The 22534-nt window shown below is 42.3% G+C and overlaps 1 protein-coding gene across 2 annotated transcripts in view; it reads right to left on the reverse strand.

Annotated features, from left to right (window-relative positions):
• The window catches only part of ror1 (receptor tyrosine kinase-like orphan receptor 1), a 213759-nt gene that overhangs the window by 93446 nt on the left and 97779 nt on the right, over positions 1 to 22534 (reverse strand). The gene's annotated exons all lie outside the window — the stretch shown is intronic.

Below are 22534 nucleotides of genomic sequence, written 5' to 3' on the forward strand. Positions count from 1 at the left end.
AGCAGTGCTATGTGTTTTATCCTAAAAAGCTTTTAAAAGGTAGTCTCTTGTTCTAGTATGATCAAAGTAAATCATTTTTATTGCCATAAGGCCTAATCACCACCAGTCAGTGAAACTGCTGATGTAACTCCTTTAAATGTGATCTCGAGAAAATGTTTCCAAACTTTAATTAATCCCACTTTCAATGTTCACCAAAAATCATTGTTTTTCCCCCAAGATTTAATTGAATGTTTTTAATGAAAATCCTAATGTTGCAGAACCTTCCTTTGGTAAACACAGCACTTCGACACGTTCCCCACCAACAGAAGTGATAGAGTTGCATGTTTGCGGATGCAGATCAAAGGTTTGAATGTACAACAGGGAGCCTGTCTGCAGGCCATGTGGACTTAATGCTCCGTTATTACCAGCTGACGACAGAGCAGTGCCGTGCTTTTCATTACAGCAACCAGGAGACAGAAAATGGGCTTTTTAATGCAGGTCGTGGACAATTCCCCACAAATTAAAATAGGCCAAACAAGCAGGACTGACAAGAATCCTGAGACAATTTCATCATCACTGAATTTCAGAGGCACCAGAAACCTGACAAACACTTACGTTATCCCATAGTTACATCATGTTTATGTTGAAGGTTGGGATTGATGAACATGATGAATGAGCAGATGGCTGCATGCCAGCAAGCACCCCAAAGTCACAGGCACGCACAAAAATGCTACGTGAGCACCAACAAAGACGTAAACACATTCATCTGCAGCCCCAGCTTCCAGCTGGAGTTCTATTTGTTTCACGTTGGAAGTGAAAGTGATGCTGCGTCCAGAACGAAGAGAAGTGTGCCCAGAGGTCTGACATGGAGTCAGGTGATGAGGTGATAATGTGTTGTTTCACACTTACTTTGTCAGGCTGGTGATGACTATTTTAGTGCTTGGTGTTAATGGGCAGTGCTTATGTCCCACAGATCAGCAACAAGCTGCAGCTTAGAGATGCACGGTGGCCAAGAAGATGATGGACGACAGATGATCTTGTCTCTGATTTTTATTTCTATTTCATGTGTTTTGCTGTTTTATAGGAAACAATGAAAAATTGGTTCTAGGAGGTCCTAGTAAGTCCAAACAGTCTTTTTTTTTTTTTTTTTTTTTGTAAACCAAGCCTACTGAGGTCCATTGGGTAATTTTGGCGGACTGGATGGATGCACATGCCTCCATTTCACCCGGATGCCCCAAAAGAACTAGCCTAGTGAACTAGACCAAATTCTTGCTTTGCAAAGTTTGGTCTAAAATCACTCCATTGGAACTTCCGCAGCCCCTAGCAGCATTCTGACTGGCCAATCGCAGCTCTCTGTAGGGGTTTCAAACAGAGAGCTGTCACTGGCCCACAATGGTGGGCCAATCAAACTCAAATTCAAATTCAAAAATACTTTATTAATCCCAGAGGGAACTTGATTGCTGTAGTAGCTCAGAATAATAATAATAATAATAATAATCAAGTCATCAAAGAGTTGTTGTATATTACAATGGCTGTTGGCAGGAAGGATCTCCAGTAGCGGTCAGTGTTGCAGCGAAACTGAAGCAGCCTCTGACTGAAGACACTCTTCCGTTGTCGGACAGTCTCGTGAAGAGAATGCTCAGGTTGTCCATAATTTTCTTGATTCTCTGGAGAATCCTTCTTTGCATTATCTCCTCCAGCGGTTCCACAGTCGTCCCCAGAACAGAACCAGCCTTTGTTATTAGGCTGTTGAGCCTTTTCAGGTCCCTGCTTCTGATCACGGCGCTCTATCTGCTTTGTGGACTAATCACAGTGCTTTATCGGCTTTGTGGGCCAATCAGGGCCCTCTATTCGTCTGGTGGGCGGGATGATGCAACGGAGAGGAGCAAGATGGTGACAGCTAGTTTGAAACAGCTTTTACATCAATGTTGGACTAAGCCTTCAGATTCTACAGAACAGAAGTTAGCTTGTTAACGAAGGCCTACAACATCAGTGATTAAATTGGTAATTATAAGACAGATTTTTAGTGGTTATTAATCTCATTAGCATGCATGCTTTAAGTTTTATGAATATTAAATATTTTATTTAATGTCATTAGTTAACAAGTGCATAGAGCAAGTTCATCTGGAAAAACGTGATTAGATGCTGGATTTATTCATGCCCAACTGTGTTTGTGTAAGAAAAGGTTTTAAAAATGTTTCTTTCTCTGCTGCAGAGAGACACAATTTTAAAGCTAAGAGTTCAAATGAAGACGCATGAATGAAATCTGGATTTAAACTCTCCACATGAAGTCCCATGAGAGCCGTTTCTCATCCTCGTTCAGCTGTATTTACCTTCAGATGATGAAAAATAACCAGAGAAAATCAGTGAGCCCTATACAGCTTACAGATTTTGGTGCGACTTAACTATGACAACAACATTTGGGAGCCAAGCTTCGACTCGAACGTGCAGGGATGAGGAAAGGGGAAAGAAAGACGAGAGGAGCCTCGGACGGTAAAACTAAACTAAATCAGAAATGTTCAATTACAGCAGCTATGCGTACTGTATGAAGTAATATGCTGTTATTTGGTCTGGGGGTCTGTGCTTGGGAGCCAGGGAGGTTACTGTGGTGACTGACGTATGAGCTCTCCCGCTCTGTTATTAAGGCCTCTCCTGAGGTCTGCTTCCATCACAATTAGCTGGAATACTGACCCAGCTCAGGGGTTATCTGGAACCACGGCAAACCCAGCATGTTTAAAGTGTAATATGTTCACCCTAAAGAGGTGAAAGATTTTAAGTTATGGCGTGGGCTTTGATTTCCCCTGCAAAAACAACCTCCGTCCAGAATATTTACCCAGAAGAAAATCGATGTTTTACGATGATAAACACTCTTGTAGGTAAGTAAAGTAAGTAAAAGTTTATTTATAGAGCGCCTTTCACAGATATAAATCACAAAGCGCTGTACAAAGCGCTATTTGTCTGTGCAAAAACGATACAAAGAGGTGATGGAGCCCCGACCCGAATAAAAGGATCAAGTCAGCAAATCTTTTATTAGCATCATTTGGGTTAAGACTGAAAACTGAGTGGAAAATTTCAGACTTGATGAGAATAAACAACTTTGAGATTCTTTTAAGTGCGGAAAAAATGAAGATGGAGCTGAAGATTAATGGATGGAAGATGACTTGGGAAAAATGAGTGTACAGAAAAAAAAATACTTCAAGAGATGAATTCAAAGGAGAAAATGCACAGAGGACTCTCGTAAGAGCTGATTTTTATCAGAGGGCTTCTGTCCTGCTGAGCAGAGTGCAGGTTTATATTAGCGATGGAGGGAGGAGTAAACCATCATTAAAGGAAAAACTGTCAGAAAGAAAGACCAGAAATACTTTAGAAATAAATTGAATTAGTTTTAAAGTTGTAAAAGATTTGGTTGTCCCATTGAAGTGTTTGCATTTGCAACAGATCAAGATATTTTCTGAAGACATGGTGATAAATCTGTAAATGCATGAAAATATTCCTAATTCAGCATACGGGGTTGTCCTAATGCCACCTATAAAACGGAAATGGTAAATTATTCCCGTGTTAGAATACTGCAGCTAAAGTAGTTTAGACAGTTGAATATGTTAGAACTTTTGCTTGCTTTTAGTAAACAAATTAAAAATATTATATTACATCTTTCTTTTCTCAGGAGTGATAAATTACATAAAAACTCAACAATAGGCCAACATCTAGCAAATTTAAGTCAAAATAAGAGCAAAACAATCTGTTAAAAGATGGAAAATACGTGTGTGTGTGTGTGTGTGTGTGTGTGTGTGTGTGTGTGTGTGTGTGCACGTGCGCACTTGCATTGCTGCACCTGTGCAGGTGTTTGTTGCAGATCTCAAATGAAGAATGACAAGAAATAAAAGAAGCCCAGTTCAGAACCGCTCACCTGAGATCACACACACACACACACACACACACACACACACACACACACACACACACACACACACACACACACACACACACACACACACACACACACACACACAGTGCAAAATCACCTCTGTCCTGCTCTGTAACCTTATAAGAGCACAAACGGGACAGTGTGTGAGTGGGGGAGGGGACCGTCACAAGAAAACCTTAAAATTACACACATCCTCAAAATAAAACAACTGATTAGTGACTTCTTGGACTTTAAGGAAAGAGAGAAAAACAGTAATGAGTTCACAACTTCTATTTAAGTGATTACACAAACTAGAATTGTTCAAATAGATTAAGCCTCCAGTTCAAACACCCCGGTGTGTTGCTCACATGCAGAGCGACTTCAGAGAAACGCGAGCCTCTGCAAAAGAAGCTTAAAGTGACACATGTCAACGAGTGGTGAGAAGACGCCTTTAAGGAGCACAAGGCTCATAGTGACACCTGTCAGCACTCCGCATTCCTCGATGCTTCCTGGAGAAAGCTGAACTAAATGAGCAACGCAGCACTGAAGAAACAGGATTCTCACCCTAAAGGAGGTGAAAAGAAAAAGGATTCCACATGTAGCCTATTCTCAAACACAGTAACACCTTCCTGGTTAGTTTTGACAAAACTTCTGTATTCTGTTGCCATCATATGGAGTTTGGGCTGGTTGCGGCTAAATCAGTTAATTCATTACGAGGAAACCCGGTAAAGGCCGTACATCTTTAAAAGCTCCAGCTCACTAATAACATTTATGGGATATCTACTAAACGTTTGAATCTGTTCGTCACGCACTTGCTTGACAAAAGTCCTAATGTCGTTTTAGGGGTGAAACTGTCTGATGCACCAGCCCTGAGCGCTCTGCAGTGGAAACCATGCTGAACTAAAACAGACTGGGTCGGTCCATTTCTGGGTGAGGCTCCCCTGGGCTCCAGTTACCAGTGGTGTGAGCAGACTGGTGAGGAATGTGCACCAGCATGTTGCCACCTACCGTGCAGCTCATCTGTTTTCACCTGACAGGTCGGGCACAAGTGTATGGGTCCAGCAACTCCGGCCTTTGGAAAAACTGGCTCCGTCCAACATGTGACGTAATCTGAAGATGTCTTCTTCTGACTGTCAAACGTGAAAGAGTCATCACACCTGAGCGTTGGTGTGTCGGCTCGCCTCATTGTTGGAGAAGGAACACGGAGTGGCTTTTCTGTTCTGAGATGAGACGTCTGCCAGAGGTCGTGACAGGATGTCAGATTTAGGACCTAAAGCTGAAGTCAGTCAGGCTGTCTGTCTGTGTGTGTGTGTGTGTGTGTGTGTGTGTGTGTGTGTGTGTGTGTGTGTGGGACGGGAATAAAGTCATCTCTCTTGTCGTTTTGTGCGTGACTCTTCGTAAACAGCGGATCGTGTGTGCCAACAGTGTGAATAGTGAGAATAAAATCCATGCCATGTTGAATTCCAGCCTGTGCATGACCACACGCTATTACCTCAGTTATTATTTCCAGATTTATTGGAGGATATAAAGTCAAAGTTAGAATGCCTGGTGGCGATAAAGCTGTTCGAAAAAATTTAAAATAAATCTGATTTGTATTCAGTCTCTAAAAGTTCATGAAGAACATAATCCAGATTAAAGTGCAAGAAAAAAAGCAGAAAGAGGGTAAAACACACCAGCAGTGCTGCAAAGTCCAGTTTTAGTCTTTATTCACAATTTGTTCATTGAGTCCCTGATGGAACATCCTGGCTCCCATAGCAGCTCTTCTCTGCTTTTATAGCAGCTATGTCTGTTAATGAGACTAATCAACTACAATGCTCTACTGTGGCTGATATTTTGGCCAAATTTATCCTCTGCCTTCCCTTTTTATTGCTTTCCTAAAGTGGGTGCAGTTCCTTTATCACTGTTCACCATTAATATCTTCATACATTAACGGTCTGTGGTTGGTGACTCTGTTATCAAACGTTACTCATCTGAACAATTCTTGGATGCTTCTGGGAAACTGGGCGTGAGACATCGTGTCTCCGACAGTTCACAGCTGAGTCAGCTGACGCTTAAGGATAAACTCAGGCAATAAGAATCCATCTGACTCCAGACCAGAGGGAAATACGACAGGGAGAGCAATCAGATGGAGGATTACACACGCAGGAAAATAGGGAGAGATCCGATTTAAAGTGCAACATATATATATATATATATATATATATATATATATATATATATTTTTTTTTTTTTTATTCAAGAGATATGCACCTGGTAAATGCATCCAGTGTTATTAACATTACTCCAGTTCTCAGCCAAGACTTGATCCCTGATATCAGGCTGGAGCGCCGATGCTCAAAAAGCTAACATCTGTTATCGCCTGTCAATCACCTGACATTCTGTAAAGTAATCTTCTCCTCGTCGCAGGTCACAGAAACAAGAAGAGCATTCTTCTACTTGTTTGAACAAAGAGGCAGACGACTGGAGAGGAAGATAGGAGGATGGAGGAGAGGAAAAGGACATGTCCTCTAAACAGAAACCCGAACACCAGCCAGAGAAACAAACCCACAGCACTTCCCGCTATTCAAGGAAAAGTATCAAGAGCCAGGAAATTATATTGTGGCAGACCACAAAGTATTGGTTCCACATATAATTAAGAATGCTAAAACTATTTATATTGTGCTGCATGTGTGCGTTTTGATAGAGCTCCATATGAATCTGTTTAAAAGATAAAAATGTAATGACTTGTTTTTCATTGCTGAGAAAATTTTTTTTACTTAATAATTTTTTAAAAGGATCTGTCACTCTTAAGTTTTTCATGCAGGCTGAACACAAAAATAGTCTCCTACACCTGTCTCCTGCATTAATTTCTCACAGAAAATAGACGGTGAAACTCCAGGAATTGAAAATCCTTACAGATCTACGTCACGCTGTCACTTAACGTTCATGGACTCACCCATCTCGACTCACGACAGGGAAGGCTGTTGTTGGATTAGCGTCCAGGAAACAGCAGAGAACATCTTGACTAGTAGAAGCTAACATTAGCATTAGCAACTCCACCACATAGCAAAACTCCTTCAGGCTTGTGTTATTTGTGGAGATAAAACTTCAACGTTGCAGAGCAAATGGAGTCAGTGGTAGAGTCTCGTTGCTGTTAGCCAATCAGAGGAGAGATGTCCAAATATCAGGAAATAAGACTCCAAATCGTGGAAGCTAATTTCTTGCCTGGGTGAATTCTTTGAAACAGGTGCACCGGAGCTTTGTTTCCCCAGAGTACGACTTACAAAGATATTCATTCCTACTTGAGGCAACTGTACTAAAATATGAGTAAAGAACCTCTTTAAAGAAATTGCAAAAATACAGTTATATTCACTTAGTTAAATGTTGAAAATAATCACAACTGGAAATAAGGTCATGCTAGCAAATGAGCCTTTTACAATATCTAAAAGATTCGTGAAATTTGTATCCTGAATCAGACAGCAGGAAAAGACAGATTGAAGATTTTATTTTATATTTTTTTCATGAAAAGGAGTCAGACTCTGGTCATTTCAATAAATCTGTTGTGATCTCTAACCCCAATAAATGACTTGAGTCATTTTCTGTGGAAATAAGTTCTGGAGCGCCAGTTTCATGAAGTAAAAGTTAGTTTGAGCAATAGAGGGAGGAAAAAGACAGGATTACAAGTCTTACTCATTAATATTCATGAAATGCATCCATCTAGCCTTTGAACTGGGATCGGACCATTGCCATATAAAGCAGATGGACAAGCCATTGCTTTGTGGGGGCAGGTTTGAAGCCAAGTGGGAGGTTCCCACCTCCACCACTTTGGCTGTGTCACACGTCTCGTCACGCCCAGTCAATCCAAAAACAGGAAAAGGGGTGGAGCTGAGGGTGGGGCCGTTATGGTTGGAAGAAATGTGCCTACCAACCCAAGACGCCCAGAAGGGGCTCCGGTGTAGCCGAGGTAAATACAAGCAGAGCCTCACAGCGCTGCGATCGGAGGCGGGCACCCTGGTCGCTTACGTGAGGTCGTGCTCCGCCTCCGTCGGAGTGACTAGGAGATCAGTGGGAGATTAGCTACTTGCTAGCTGTTAGTGAAAGAAACACAGCAACACGACTCCAAAATCAACTCAAAGAGCAGCAGTGTTTCTGTAATCTCCCTCAGAGAGCTCCACAGGCAGGCAGCACAACTAAAATGGAAGCCAGGCAGATGTGCGGCGCGTCTCGGGCCCCTCGGAAGACTGAAGCTTGTGACTGCCTGCGTGTAGCAGCTTTTCCTGGCCGAGAGACAGGAGAAGCCGGGTGCCGGCCTCGTTAGGCTTCCTCTGCGAGGACGAAGCTGCAGTTTTGCGGATCTCTGATCGCAGGACTGCCACGGTTAATGGGCGAGGCACATTACTAAAACTCGGCAAACCTCTCTGCAGTGGCGACATTGCAAATCTGTGTCCACAGTAGACCAGCGGAGCCCCGAAGCCTCTGCTAGCTAGCCTCGGTCAGCTTACAAGTTTCAATTCAATTCAGTTTATTTATATAGCGCCAAATCACAACAAGAGTCGTCTCAAGGCACCTCACATGGTAAACATTCCAATACAGGTCAGTTCATTAAGCCAATCAATAAAAAGTTTCCAATTTAAGGAACCCAGCAGGTTGCATCAAGTCACTGACTAGTGTCAGAGACTTTACAACAATCCTCATACTAAGCAAGCATGTGGTGACAGTGGAGAAGAAAACTCCCTTTTAACAGGAAGAAACCTCCAGAGGATCCTGACTCAGTATAAAAGCTGTTTCAGTGCCCAGTCAGCCAGCCAGATTAACATCTGAAAGGAAAGTGAGTCGAAATGACCGTCAAACAAAATGACTCTCAAATAACGAAGCAGGTTAGGGTTAGAGAGATGGCACAGCCTATTTGGTACATTAGAAATCCCACACTGCTTATATTCAACAGCATCAAGGTAAATGTAGTTTAGGTTTTGTAAAGTTTAGGATGACCCTCCACAGGTGGGGTGTTGTCCAGTGGCTGCATCAGGTGCAGACTTGAATAGAAAAAAGGTATAAATAAAAGTTTAGGAGTAAGAAAACCTGGCTTTTATTCGTGCAAGCACAAAATGTTGGAGTTACTAATCATCATCTGTAAAGTTGCTTAGGTCCGTCGTGTGGGTTGACTAAGCTCGTCTTGGAAAGCATTCGCTCTGCTTTTCAAAACTCCGTCTCACTTCCCTCAAACACACCTCCCACGACCGATCCACCTCCACCCAGACGATGGAGCGAGGGGCATGCAGATGGTGAGGAGTGATAGAGATGTGATGCAGGCAGAGATGTCTATTGGATGACCTCATTTCCTGTTCAGGTTTCCCAGCTTAAAGAGATGGATTCAACAGTGTAGCCCCCCTGGGATCCCCCTGAGATCTGTGTAAATCTAACACAAAGAAGCAGATTTATGGTGCTAAAATTGTACTTTAATAAGCCTAAAGGGTTTGCTGCTGAACCCAAATAATGTATTAACTATTATTTTTTTATAGTCCTTCTCTGGGGAAAACGAGAAATGAGCAAAGTGAGAAAAAGTGTACAATAAGAGCCGTTAAATGAGGTGAGTTGTGTGTGTGTGTTCCTGATGGGGACCATGCACGAGCAGTGTCGATGTGTTACAACTGGAAGAAGGCGGGTGGGTGGGGTGGGGGTTATTCTGGTCTTGATTAGGCCTGCTCACCAGCCACTGAGTGGAGCATTAACCGCCATCTTGCTGGTGTAATTGGGGACACATGCGGCCTGAAACCTCCTCCGTCTCCCATCCCCGCCTTCCATCTTAAGGTCAAAACTGCAGTGAGATCAAATGCTCGGCTCAGCAAAGCATTCCTCAATAAAATAACAACTTAGCAGAGCAGATGGAGGGAGAGAGTGAAGGAGAAAGGAGACTAAAGAGCAAGAGTAATTGTGTTATTCCTTGTTTCGACTCCTTCTAGCTCAGAAGAGCGATGCCCACGCTCTTTCACCTCATTATCTCTGCAGGATTCCCAGTTCTCCAGACTTGCCCCACCAGCATCCACCCTACTGTACACAGTGTCTCTCTTTCATACGCATTACGAAGCGCTTCGGGTCCTTTTCAAAGCACTAAAGCCATGATGGGCTCAGGTCTGGTCCAGGCTAAAGTAAACAATCCCTATTCCACTTCAAAAGGCAAAGGAAAAACAGAGGCTGAGGGAATTGGCTGCTAGGCTAAAGGCAGTCTCCTCACGTTAACCAGTGGCACGAAAAATAGCTTGGATCAAAACAAAGAGCAGAAAACATGTATGATGTTTGTGAGGCAGAGACCAACAAAGATATGATAAACGATTTGTAGAAATTGGTGAAAACAAGCAAACGTGTGCATCAGAAGAAGGAATGGAGACAGATGTGTTTGCAGGGAGTCCACTTCTAGGTGTGTTGTGTAGCTGGAGGCTGCAGACAGACACCGGCGTGTCATAGTTCACATCTGGTGGATGGGCTCCGTTAGCTCCGTCTGTCCTGTTATTAAATAGCATGAAGCCTTTGAACTGAGCAGCCACTGCTGACAATCACCAGACTCCAACACAACGGGTTACCTTCAAAAACGATAATACAGAAGTTTCCTTTGTTTTTTGTCATAAAGTGTTTTTTGTGCTGTAAAGAAGCAGACAGCATGCATTAGTGTTAGGTGTTTTTTTAAAGTGTGGCATTAGAGACGTACAACTTAGCAAAGTGTGTGTGAAGATACAGCTCTCATCTTGATTTGGATAATCAACAGTTTCCTTTAGAAATAATATTCATGCATATCTAACATATTATGTTCTCCAGAATGGGTGGATTTAATTTACACTAGGGCTGCACAATATATCGTAAATATATCGTTATCGTGATATCAGCATGCACAATATGCATATCGCAAAGAACAGATAAATATCGCAATGAACGGTCAGCTCAAATGTTTGCTACACATGATGCATTCTGTCAATCAAATGAAGTACCATGTTTTTTTAACAAATCAAACAGAGCTCTTCATTCATTTGGCCAATGGGGTGGGTTCTCATAGGTCAGAGTCCCGCCCCCGAGGCGAACAGCACATAATCTAGATGGTTAGCAAACACCTGAGTTAGCTTCGTTCTGCTCTTTTGCTGATTCTGCTTTTCCCGGGATCCACTGATCGCCTTTTCTTGTTTATTTTCTTTTTCCCTTTCTTCACATTTTTAGCTTTTCTCATTGTTTCTTTGATTTTTGTTCCAGTGTTTAGTTTATATTTATCGCAAGTAATATCGTCATCGCAATATTAATCACTGTTATTGAATATCGCAGGTTTTCCCAATATAGTGCAGCCCTAATTTACACATGTGCTGTCCTATCCTGCTTCTTACTCGTCTTTAACCCGCTCTACCCCCTGAGCCGCTGCCCCTGCAAATGTTTCTGCAAATGATTCTGAACTCCATCAGTAGCATTTCAAAACCTGGTGCAGAAAAAGATCTGAACCAGTTTAAGACGTGTCGTTTCAAATCACACAGACAGATCCCTGCAAAACTGGAACATATTAACATGCTTTGTTCTTTACTGTTCAGCAATGAAACTTTATGCCTCCTCCTTGAGTAAACGTGTCATGAATCTGTGGCCACAGCATGTATTTAGTGACCCAATTCAAACATTACTCTGATCTTACACAGCCACAATAATCTAATATATCCAGTGGCTTCAACCTGACTATTTACTCAAAAGCCTCATTTCTTTAACACCTTCCTTTTATGCTACACAGGTTTATTTTTCATCTATAATGTGAGTTTGGTTCCAACACCACAGACAGATTAAATTTAAGCTGAAACACTGATTTCCATACCGCTTTACCTGTTTGCTGTTTTATTAAGTTTACATGGAATCACCATAAAATGATGGGTGTTTAGCAAAATCCTGCAGAACTTTACGAGACTGTGGTCAGTAACATAATTAAGGTAAGTTGCTCTGTAAAAAAAATTACGAGCAAATAAAATTAAGTTAAAATGTTGTTAAATATTATAACCTTATAGAATGAGTTCTAATAGGCAGGAACATAAAGTGTGGCTAGAAATAGTTTTTTTGAGTTTCAGAGTGTCCACACAAACAAATATATATAAAAATAAACAACAACTTGTAAAATGTGTTCCTTGCAAAAGCAGAAAATCTTGTAAGTGTATATTTGAGCCTAAGTCCAGTTTGAGCTGCAGCGTGGTTTAGTTGGTGCCAGGCCTGGGCAATAAATCGAAAATGTATCGTTATCGAAATTTCTGACTCTTATCGAGATAATATTCCCATGTCAGTACAAATGTGACTCAACGTGATACATGTGACAGCGCCATCTAGAGGACAACTTTCACTTCTGCGAATTCCTGTGGTTACCGTCCGTTTATCGTTATCGAGGAGAAATTCTCAACATATCGTGATATTAATTTTAGGCCATATCGCCCAGCCCTAGCTGGTGCCTTGCAGAAAAATCCTGATTTGAATCCCTATTAAAGGGACTTTACGGAGTTTTGAATTTTTATGCTCGTGATTGCCCCCTCAGGCCAAAAGCATGACGGCAGCTTCAATAGTAGGCTCGTGCACGAGGAGCGCATGCTGTACGTGCACACTCCTTAACGAAAATAACAGCTGAGACAGTCCCGTGTGTTTGTGTGTGTGTGTGTGTGTGTGTGTGTGTGTGTGTGGCCCGGAGGACAGGAGAACGCGCAGCTAATTAATTAAATAATTTGGTTCTGTACCTTTCTCTTCAGCACAGCAGACAAAGGTTTAAGATGGGTCAGTCCTCCTGCATGCTCAGATCATTCCCTTCCCTTGCTTGAAAAATTGTTCCAAAATGAAAGTTGAACCCACATCTTTTTATCTGTGAATTCAATGCCGTTCAGCGAGTCTCATATAAAAATTTGAGCATCTTACTGTAAAAAAAATACCATTAATGTAAAAAAAGAAACTCTAAATGAATTATGTTCACACCCAGAATCAAACCCAGGTCTTCTGCATGAGAGTCAGACATCTTACAAGGTGAGCTACAATCTAATAACATTTACAGCATCTGTAACTTTTATATCCTTGATGACAGCTGAAACAACGTCAAACCAAAGAACGGTTCGGAGTGAAAATGGCTATTTTGTTGCTAATTTGCAGGAAATATCTAGAAGAAAGTTCTACATAAAGTAGCTAAGGGTCCTCAGAAATGTAGCTAGGTTTGTCACTAGGCGTTAGGAACAGCGACAAAGTGGCACTACCTCTCTCTCTGCTGCTAAATCTACGGATAGCAAATGCTACGGGCGATGCCTGAGCGTGAACGCGCATGAAGCAGCCTGCTCGACCCGAGCATCTCTCTTTTTCTGTGATTTTACAGAAAAACAGGCAATCACAGTAAAAATGCCAGGGCTCATTCTACAGGACCAGGGCATTGCAGGAGAATGTAGGAAGAAGAAATTTATTATTTCTATACATGTTTTGGCTGTCAAACTTCCATAATGCCCCTTTAAGTAATTTGTTTTTAAAGATTTTTATTCATCTCATCCTTTAAAATTATCTTGATTGATAATTCTTTCTGAGAACATTGTCTACATTTTCACTTATATTCAGTCCACTACCTGACCATTTCTGAGTAATACTGTGCTTATGAGTAGAAAAGTGTAAAAAAGTATTTCTGAGATATTCAGACATAAAAAGGCTCCCTACTTGTGTCGAGATATGAGACAATTAATTCAAGAAGAGCCTCTAAATTTTCATCTTTTAGCAGCAGCAGGTCAACAAGAGAAATTAGTTTTAGTTTAATATTTAAAATATACCAAAGATTAAACATTTTTGATCCATGAATAATATTTATGTTTATGTTTATTTATTTGGCAGACGCTTTTATCCAAAGCGGCTTACAATGTATAACCTGTAGGGCATGTTGTGATCTGTGGAGGAAACCGGAGTACCCAGAGGAAACCCACGCATGCATGGGGAGAACACACAGCTCCACGCAGAAAGGCCGCAGCCGAGTATCGAACCTGCGACCTTCGTGCTGCGAGGCAACAGTGCTAGCCACTGCACCACCATGTACCTATTTCAGCCCCAGGAAGGTGATTCCCTAAGAGCTGTTAGCTAACCCTAAATTATCTCTGCAGGCAGCAGAAAACAAGAAAATGCACACATGTTCCTAGATTTTTCTCTGCATTACAGAAGTGTTTTTTTAAATTGAGGCACTAGTTATTTCATTTGAGAAAATTACCAGTTCACCAGAACCCAAACCATTGATGTGCAGCTAAGTGAAGGGAGAGGACTGAAAAAATTAAAGTCTAGATTTCTTTAGAATGATAAATTAAACCTCCAGACAGAATGAGCCTCAAAGACAACAAAGCTTTTACATCCTCTGTAATTTTCTCTTCCGAGAAAACAATAAAGAAAGCGTTTCTCTCGCTGCTGTTTGTGAGGAAACATTGAAAATGGAGTCCCAAACTTCCCGTTTCCTGTATTTCATTACGTCTCATTTAGGGGGAGAAAAAAAGATGTTTGGAGCAAAGTATTGTTTCCACATGCGGAGGTGAAACTGAACAGAACTCGACAAAAAAACAGTTTACATGTCACACATCACCAGCCGACAGCTCCAGCTGCAGCCATGGTGGTGCAGCGCGTGTGCGTTTTCTGTTTATTTGTGCACGAGTGTGTTGACACGAACGTACACGGCTAACCTCACCAGGTCAGAGAAACCACAGAACGCTGCGAAATGGCTGTGAAACAAGCATAAGCAAAAACTCAAGTGCAGTCACACACATTTTTACTGAACAACAGACCTGTTATCCCTCGACAACACGGACACACACACAAACACACACACGCACACATGCACGCACACAAACACAGTGCTAAAGTGGCAACCCCCTGGTTTAAATCATCTGCAGGATCAGAGCTTTCTCTAAATGCTTCTCCTCTGATGCAATGCGATTCGGGCTTGAGCCCTTCGACATTCTTTCATTACCCACAGTCAACACACAACAGCGACTCTATGATCTGCACTTGGTTGCCTTTGACTGCTACTCTGGCTGGCGCTCTCCTATTGGAGCAGCACACCTGGTCCTTAGATTTGGCTAGCCTTTGTTCTGAACTTGCTAACTATTTAATCCTAGAGTAAAGATTTTCACTCTGCAAGGGGGCTCTAAATCAACAGCATACAAGCCACTTAAGCCGGGCGGACACTGTGACACTTTTTCACTCGTAGCGTTTAGCTTCACTCAACCTTCACGACTTCCTCGCAGAGCAAACCTCACGAGTAATGTGCTCACACCGTACGACTCGATTCTCAGACGCGACCTGACTGCTCACACTGTACATCTGGTAGCAACACGCCGGACCTAAAAATATGCTAAATATTGCCGTTTTTACACGACCCGCCAGTCTTTTTGTGTCTGTTGTCCTTCAGGAGTGCTGCAGGAGGACACACAGGGATTTATGGGGGTTGGAGGAGGAAGACGAACAAAGAAAGTAAATCAATGTTTCATCAGTTTAATGTGACATAAACCTGCTTTCGTGACAATCCTTGTCACTGTGTGTGGAAAACAAAGTGTATAAATAAAAACAACTGACGAGTGTTAATAGGGAAAAAGCTGGCGAGCCGTGCTCACACGTTGGTACATGCGCCGTGAGCAGTTCTGGTAGTCTTTTGGTCGCAGCCGCTCGCAGTGCTGCTTCATCTGTGCAACACCCTCTCGAGGGACGAGCAAAATATCAAACGCCAGAAATCCATGCAAGCTTACGATTGCTGATCGGTAGCTGGTCATGTGGTGTTAATCGCTTCTCGTTACCCCCTGTATACTACACGATGGTCAGCATTAAACTTGCCCCGATTCTCGCAGGAGAGGAAAATCGGCTCAAAAAAGTGAAAAAGCCATACAGTGTACCTCCGGCTTAAGGCGGGGCAATATATAGAAGCTTTCTTATATCTCATTCATGCGTTCATCTCCAGCAGGCTGCAACTTCAAATAATGGGCCACAGTGCAAGTGTTGCTAAAGCTAAAGCTAAAGCAACACTTACAGAGATAGTCCACATAGATAATAGGTGCATTCAGCTCCTCTTCATTTAGCTGCTGGGCTCTATTATGTCCCTTGAACATCTGCTGAGGTTGTCCTGTCTGGGAATCCATTCTTAGTCAAGGTTACTACACAGACAACCCCTTCCTATGCATTTGCTGTCAGAGCAGATGATAAAACAGAACCACTGCCCATAAAGACACAAAAGGAGCAACTATACCAAGCGTGACTATCTGGCCTTTCATTAAAAGCAAAGTGACAGTGAGACAAGACAGCTGGGAAGAAATGAGCAAGGAGCCGAGGCAGTGAATAGAGCTTTGTGTCATCGTCTGTCTGAAAGACAGAAGGAAACGGTCGATGGGAAAAGATGAGAGGAAATAGAGAGGGAGTAAATGATGGTGGATAGCAAGAACCTTCTCAGTGGCCTAGTGGTAGAGTGTCCACCCCGGGACCGGGAGACCTGGTTGGGTCATACCAAAGACTTTAAAATGGGACCCAATGATTTCTAAGGGATTGGATTGGGCGGTTAAACCACCGAGCGCAGCGCAGGGATGGGTCTCAGGTTCTCCTGAGTGACGTTACAGCTTTCACTGTACAAATCCACTAGAGTATGTCCTGGGATTAAAGGCTTGTGTTTTCCTTTGGATCAGTCCTCTAATCACTTGCATGAGGAGGAGGAACAACCAAGATGGAAGAGCAAAGACACATGGAGAAAAAGAGAAGCACGGGGTCAGGAGGAGGCCACTCAGGCCTTGTGTCCTCTCGGTCAATGAGGCTTCCCAACAGTTTGGGAGGGCTCAGATGACAACTAGAGACAGCGCTCTGCGTGAACAGATAACGGAGAAGGGGCAAAACATGGAAATGGTTACACACAGAGATAAGGATGCAAAAGCCAATAAAATGTGAGAGGAGATCAGTTATGTTTACTAGCAAATCTGTGTTTTAGGGACTGAGGTCAGCTTAATTCAGAGTTACTACTGAAACTACTAACTTCCCTAACCCTAACTACTTTGAAATGTTCTCATAAGATAGCCTCTTTGGTTTTTGTCAAATAATCTGCAACATGCTATAGCCTAGAAATCTAGCAGGTCTACCATTGGCCTGAACACAGTTTTGTATCTGGCCAAAATGTGTTACGCTTGTTGGGCGGGCTTGATGCCAGAGCAATAGTCTTTACAAACAAATGTATTAGAAAAAACAAAAAAAAAAGCCAAAGAAAAAATGCATTAAGAGTAAAGATGTCAAAAAGGAAAGAGAAAATAAAAACATTTAAATAAAGTCAAGAGAAAGTCAAGGAAAAAAGTGTAAAAGACAAAAAAAGGCTAAACAAAATCAAGAGGAAATAAGATCTAAACAGGTACAAAAACGGCAAACCAACCAAAAACCTAAAAAAATATAAAACAAGTAAAACTCTTAAGAAAACATTGCCAAAAGGAAAAAAACAAGCAGAAACAAAAAGAAAGAAATGAAAGAATAAAACAGTAAAGAAAAAAACAAAAACAAGACACTTTAAAATGAGGAGAAAATGCAGCTTGTTTCATGTAGATTTTAAAAGCATAAATAATAAAGCCGCATTTTGCTCTGTACCTCTATACAACGAGTTTAACCCTTTCATGCATAATGGTCACTACAGTGGACAGCTACTCAAAATTGTTGTTGTTGTTTTTTTTAAATAATAAGCACAGCTGTTGATGACTTTGTTGCATCAAACCTGTTGCTGATCCAGCATTTTACGTGTGATTTTTATGAGAGCTCTGGAGCATAGGGCCTTCAATTTTCACCCCAGTGTTCCTCAGCCTCACGTTCCTTTGAGTTTATTTGAAACACATCACTTGTCTTGTAATGTTGACCATCTCAGACACCCAGAAACATCCCATCATCCTACCAGAACCCAAAGGCCACCACTGGTCAGTGCTGAGAAAAGCAGCCGTAACAAAAACAATGATGGACTCGCACCAGCAGCCATCAAGGGGAAATTAATGATGTGACCGGTAATGCAAAGGTTACCAAATATTGTTGCTGCCCACCAGCTGCCCTGATGAGCTCTTAAACACCTTTCCGCTTAGCGGTTCTAGATGCAAAGACGTTTTATGGGTCGCTGGTTCACGTCATGCATCTGCACAAAGCTAAGCTCCAATATTACTCCACTTGATGAGCGGGACTGTTTTCTCCAAACAAAGTGATTTTACGACCCTAATAATTCATCTAGTCCTTCATCTGCACACGGGTTGGGCGATAAATAACACTTTTCCAAGCGATGTTCGTCAGTCCGAGCGATGTCTATGGGAGATATATTAGCGAAGGTGACGTTTCAGTGTTTTGTGGGCCTGACACGCGCTCGGCACGAAGCGATCCACCAATCACAATCGTTCTTACTCAGTTTGCAAAAGCAGACCAAGAAGGGTTCCTCATGCTTGAGAATCGTCTTCTGCATTTTCAACATACTTTCAGCAACATAATGTGCCATACTGGTTCAAGTAGGGCTGGGTGATGTGGCCTCAAATCCAAATTGCGATATAATCTGAAGCATGTGCGATTACGATATTAATTGTGATTTATTTTTTCCTCTGTTTGTGTCAAAATGCTTTAAAAATCCTCATATGGCAAATATATTGCAGCCGAATAAAGACGTTCATTAAGAGTGATCCGACTCCTCCGCTCTCTCAATGCTTGCAGTCACTGCCGTTCTGTTGTCCCAATGACTGCGCGGGTGCACTTCTTAGTGATGTCATGTGTTACTGCGATATGACGATAGAGCCAAAAACTCTATCATTACCCACTTTTATATCATTTCTACCTTATATCGTTTATATTGCCCACCCCTAGGTTCAAGCTCCATGTGAGAATGGGGGTGACACCTTTGATCTATTGACCAATAAGGTCAGCAGAGGGGGGTAACCTTTCACCTGTTGGTTCAGCCTTCTCCATCGTGAGTCAAGAAGGGTGAGTGACAGTGTGACGTAGATCTGTTAGGTTTTTCAGAACCGAGCATTTTTCCATCTACTTTCTATCAGAAGTTAACGCAGAAAATAGATATTAGACACAATTTAAGCCTGCATGTTAAAATCAGACCGATCATTTTCAAAAATAATAAGTGAAAAACGTTTGTTCAGTGAACACGTTCATGTTGCTGAAGTGGGTTTCCTTAGAAAATGCATTAATATTATCAACTCTGTTGAAGGGGGCCATTGACTTGAACACTGCTGCTAACCACTTAAACATTCTCCCTCTCCTGATAACATTTTACTTTCTTTGACATTGAATGTGCTACTACTAGTTTACCCGTTTAATTATAGATTCACTAGGATAAATACAATAAAGTTTATCTCTCACCAAACAGAATATTTACTTATAAATCACAATGTAACCATAGAAACATTACTTGGTATATATGTGTGTGTGTGTGTGTGTATGTGTGTGCGTGTGTGCGTGCATGCGTGTGTGTGTGTGTGTATGTGTGCTCTGTCTTCTCTATCCCCAGTGAGTCGTGGAGGATGGCTGCTTATACTGAGCCAGGATCCTCTGGAGGTTTCTTCCTGTTAAAAGGGAGTTTTCCTCTCCACTGTCACTAAATGCTTGCTTAGTATGAGAATTGCTGTAAAGTCACTGACACTAGTCAGTGACTTTACAGCAATCTGCTGGGTTCCTTATATAGGAAACTTTTTTCTGATTGGCTTAATGAACTGACCTGTACTGGAATGTTTATTATGTGAAGTGCCTTGAGACGACTCTTGTCGTGATTTGGCGCTATATAAATAAACGTGAATTGAATTGAATTGTTGTAGATAATTCACCCCAAGGACCATCTGGTATGAATACTTGAGATTTCCTCCTGGGTTAACTGTGAAATGTGCAATTAAAAGTAAATGGACATTTTCTCACCTTTTGTGTGAAGCATGACAGCAACAAGTGCCGACTGCTACCTCCAACTGGGACAGTCCCAATTCTCTGTGCAGCCTCATAAAGAGAGGCCTCCTAAATTTTTATAGGCTGACAACAAGCTGGCTTCCACCGCCGTCAGCCAAAGTGGCCCCAGTTATTTTATGGAACTTTCAGCCGTAACCTGACCAAAGAGCTAGAGAATCTCTGACATTACCATGGCGACAGATGTAAAAACATACCAGCAAATGACCTCAGATTCGTTGATCCGCACTGAAAAATCTCCTTAACTACCCAGCCTGCAAGTTATAAAGGCGTTGGTGAAAAGTCTGATTCATCAGGCTTGACCGGCATCGTTGGGCTACTGTTTCACTTTATTTTTTGTGCAACCTTCAAGCTAACTAGGACAAAGCTTGACAATAAACCACAATCGTGCGGCTTCTCGAAGACTTCAGTCGTATTGAATGTAAAACTCCACACATGCTTGTCTGAATACCGCTCCACTCAAGGCCACTTTACACTCCAGCCCCTACTGAGTGGCATTCATGATTGAAAACGTGCCACCCTGACAGAACGGCTATAAAAAGCTGAGGAATCATCGCCGGTCTCCTCGCTTAGCTTCATGACGAAAAAAAAAAAAAAAAAAAAAGAAGAAGAAGAAAAATGTTTTTCAAGCCGCTGTGTGACAGATCTGGCATCGCTCAGACATGCATCCAGGCAATGCTGGCCAGCATGGAAACAGATCCAATTGCAGGCTTTACGTATGAAACTAACAGTGTCATTTACCCTAAAGGCCTCAGAAATGCCATACCCTGGAATAACAGCAAATAATAAGCAGAACAAACTGAGAATGGCGGGTTATTCTGATGATGATTTATGAATAGTGGGTTTTCTGTGTGTGCCATCTGAAAGTAATTGCGTATCTGTATTTGTTATTAGGTTTCTGGATGAACAGCAAGCTGGCGGTCTAGATGTTTCCCATGCTCTGGGATAAAATCAACCCTTGTGTAGCTTTTTGATGGGATCTTTCCACATCATTTAGAAGTGCTTATCACAAGGTCGGTTTCAGACTGGTCCTACTGAATGAATCTCTGTTTAATGGCCTGCTTAATGGGATCAGAGAATTAGAGCAGACTATTAATCAAGTCTAGGGAGAGCAAAAAGAAAAAAAAAGAATATTATGGTTGGAGACAGTAAAACATAAAAGCAGGAGATAAAAGCTGATGACTAGTCACACAAAAATATGTGTCACAAGTACTTTCACCCGCACAGCAGGGGATGGAAAAACGTCAGAAACGGCTAAAAGGGGGGGGGGGGGGGGGGGGGATCTGAAATGGAGAAAGCTCATAAACTCAGCATGAATCTCTTTAATTTTCACATTTGCCCGTGACTTTTACAAGCTGTTGCAGCAGCGAGGGGAAGCGGGTGAGCGAAGCGGGCATGAACAAAGCCCCAGGCGCCTACGTCTCATTGCAGCACACGACCCGACCCAGGATGTGCACGTAATGAGACCGCAGGTGGGGCAGGTCCATTCGTGAGCAGAAACGTGGGGAAAGCCACACAGAGCTTTAGGCATGTGGAGTTTTTCACACTTCTGTAAGCAAGCTTTGGTCACAGCATGCCAGGTTTGTGTTAGAAACAACAAATGAAATGACGTGCATAAGAGTCCGACTCTCCTGGTGATCCTGGGTTGTTATCTTCAAAGAGGACATGCTTCTGCAATAAGCAGGCATTCGCGACGCGAGGGTGCTGATGTCTGCAGCTACGTGTGTGTCTCAGGAGGTGTGACGAGGTGGGGAGTGGGGTGTTTAAAGAGGAGGATGTGTGATCACTGGGGGCTGGATGTGTGGCAGTGAAGGGCAGTAGCAATTAGACCCATGTGTGCACAAGTCATCTATTCTCAAGTCTCTACGGGCAATGTTTAGATGTGTTTTTTGCTTGACTAACTCACAATGTCATGCTCGTGAGATCACACCAGAGATGACATCATCATCACAGGGATATGCAGTGTGCATGTATAAACAATTCAAGGGCAAATTCACTGAAAAAAACTTTTCTTATATCTGATTCTAAACGGAGTTTTTCATGCAGGCTGAAGATGAAAATAGTCTCCTACACCCATCTCCTGCATTAGCTTCTGATAGATGTAGTGGAATTAAACATATTAATTATGACCAATAAGATGCGGTGATTCCATTCAAATATGAAATATCAATCTGATTGATTTTTGAATGTTTAATCAGAAGATTCCAGGGCTCTTTGCTTCTTTAGGGACCATAAACACACTTCGTATTAATTCAGACAGAGTCAGTATATAGTTTATAAAATGAATTTACCGTATTTTCCGGAGTATAAGTCGCACCAGCCATAAAATGTAGAATGAAGAAGAAAAAAACATATATAAGTCGCACTGGACCATGTCGCATTTGGGGGGAAATTTTATTATTTTTCTTACAAAATCTGACACCAAGCGTTTCACATTGCAAGACAAATGCCGGTAACAATAACAGAATAACCAACGTGGGTGCAGCAGCGCGCAATGGTCTCCAGCAGAGGATGGCGGTGTTTGAAACCCTCCCAGCGGGACAGGGGAGCTCATTCCTGGGCCGGAGCCGGCCCGCAGCAGAGCGCCACAGGCTGCAGCAGGTGATGGCGGGGCAGAGGAACTGAAACCTGGGCTGGAGCCGGTCCGCAGCAGCGCGGTATAGCCTACATAATTTGGTATATAAGTCGCAGGACCGGCCAGAATATGAAAAATCAAAAGACAATCGGACTTAT

This window comes from Nothobranchius furzeri, chromosome 8 (genome assembly GCF_043380555.1).
Source record: "Nothobranchius furzeri strain GRZ-AD chromosome 8, NfurGRZ-RIMD1, whole genome shotgun sequence".
Taxonomy (NCBI): Eukaryota; Metazoa; Chordata; class Actinopteri; order Cyprinodontiformes; family Nothobranchiidae; genus Nothobranchius; species Nothobranchius furzeri.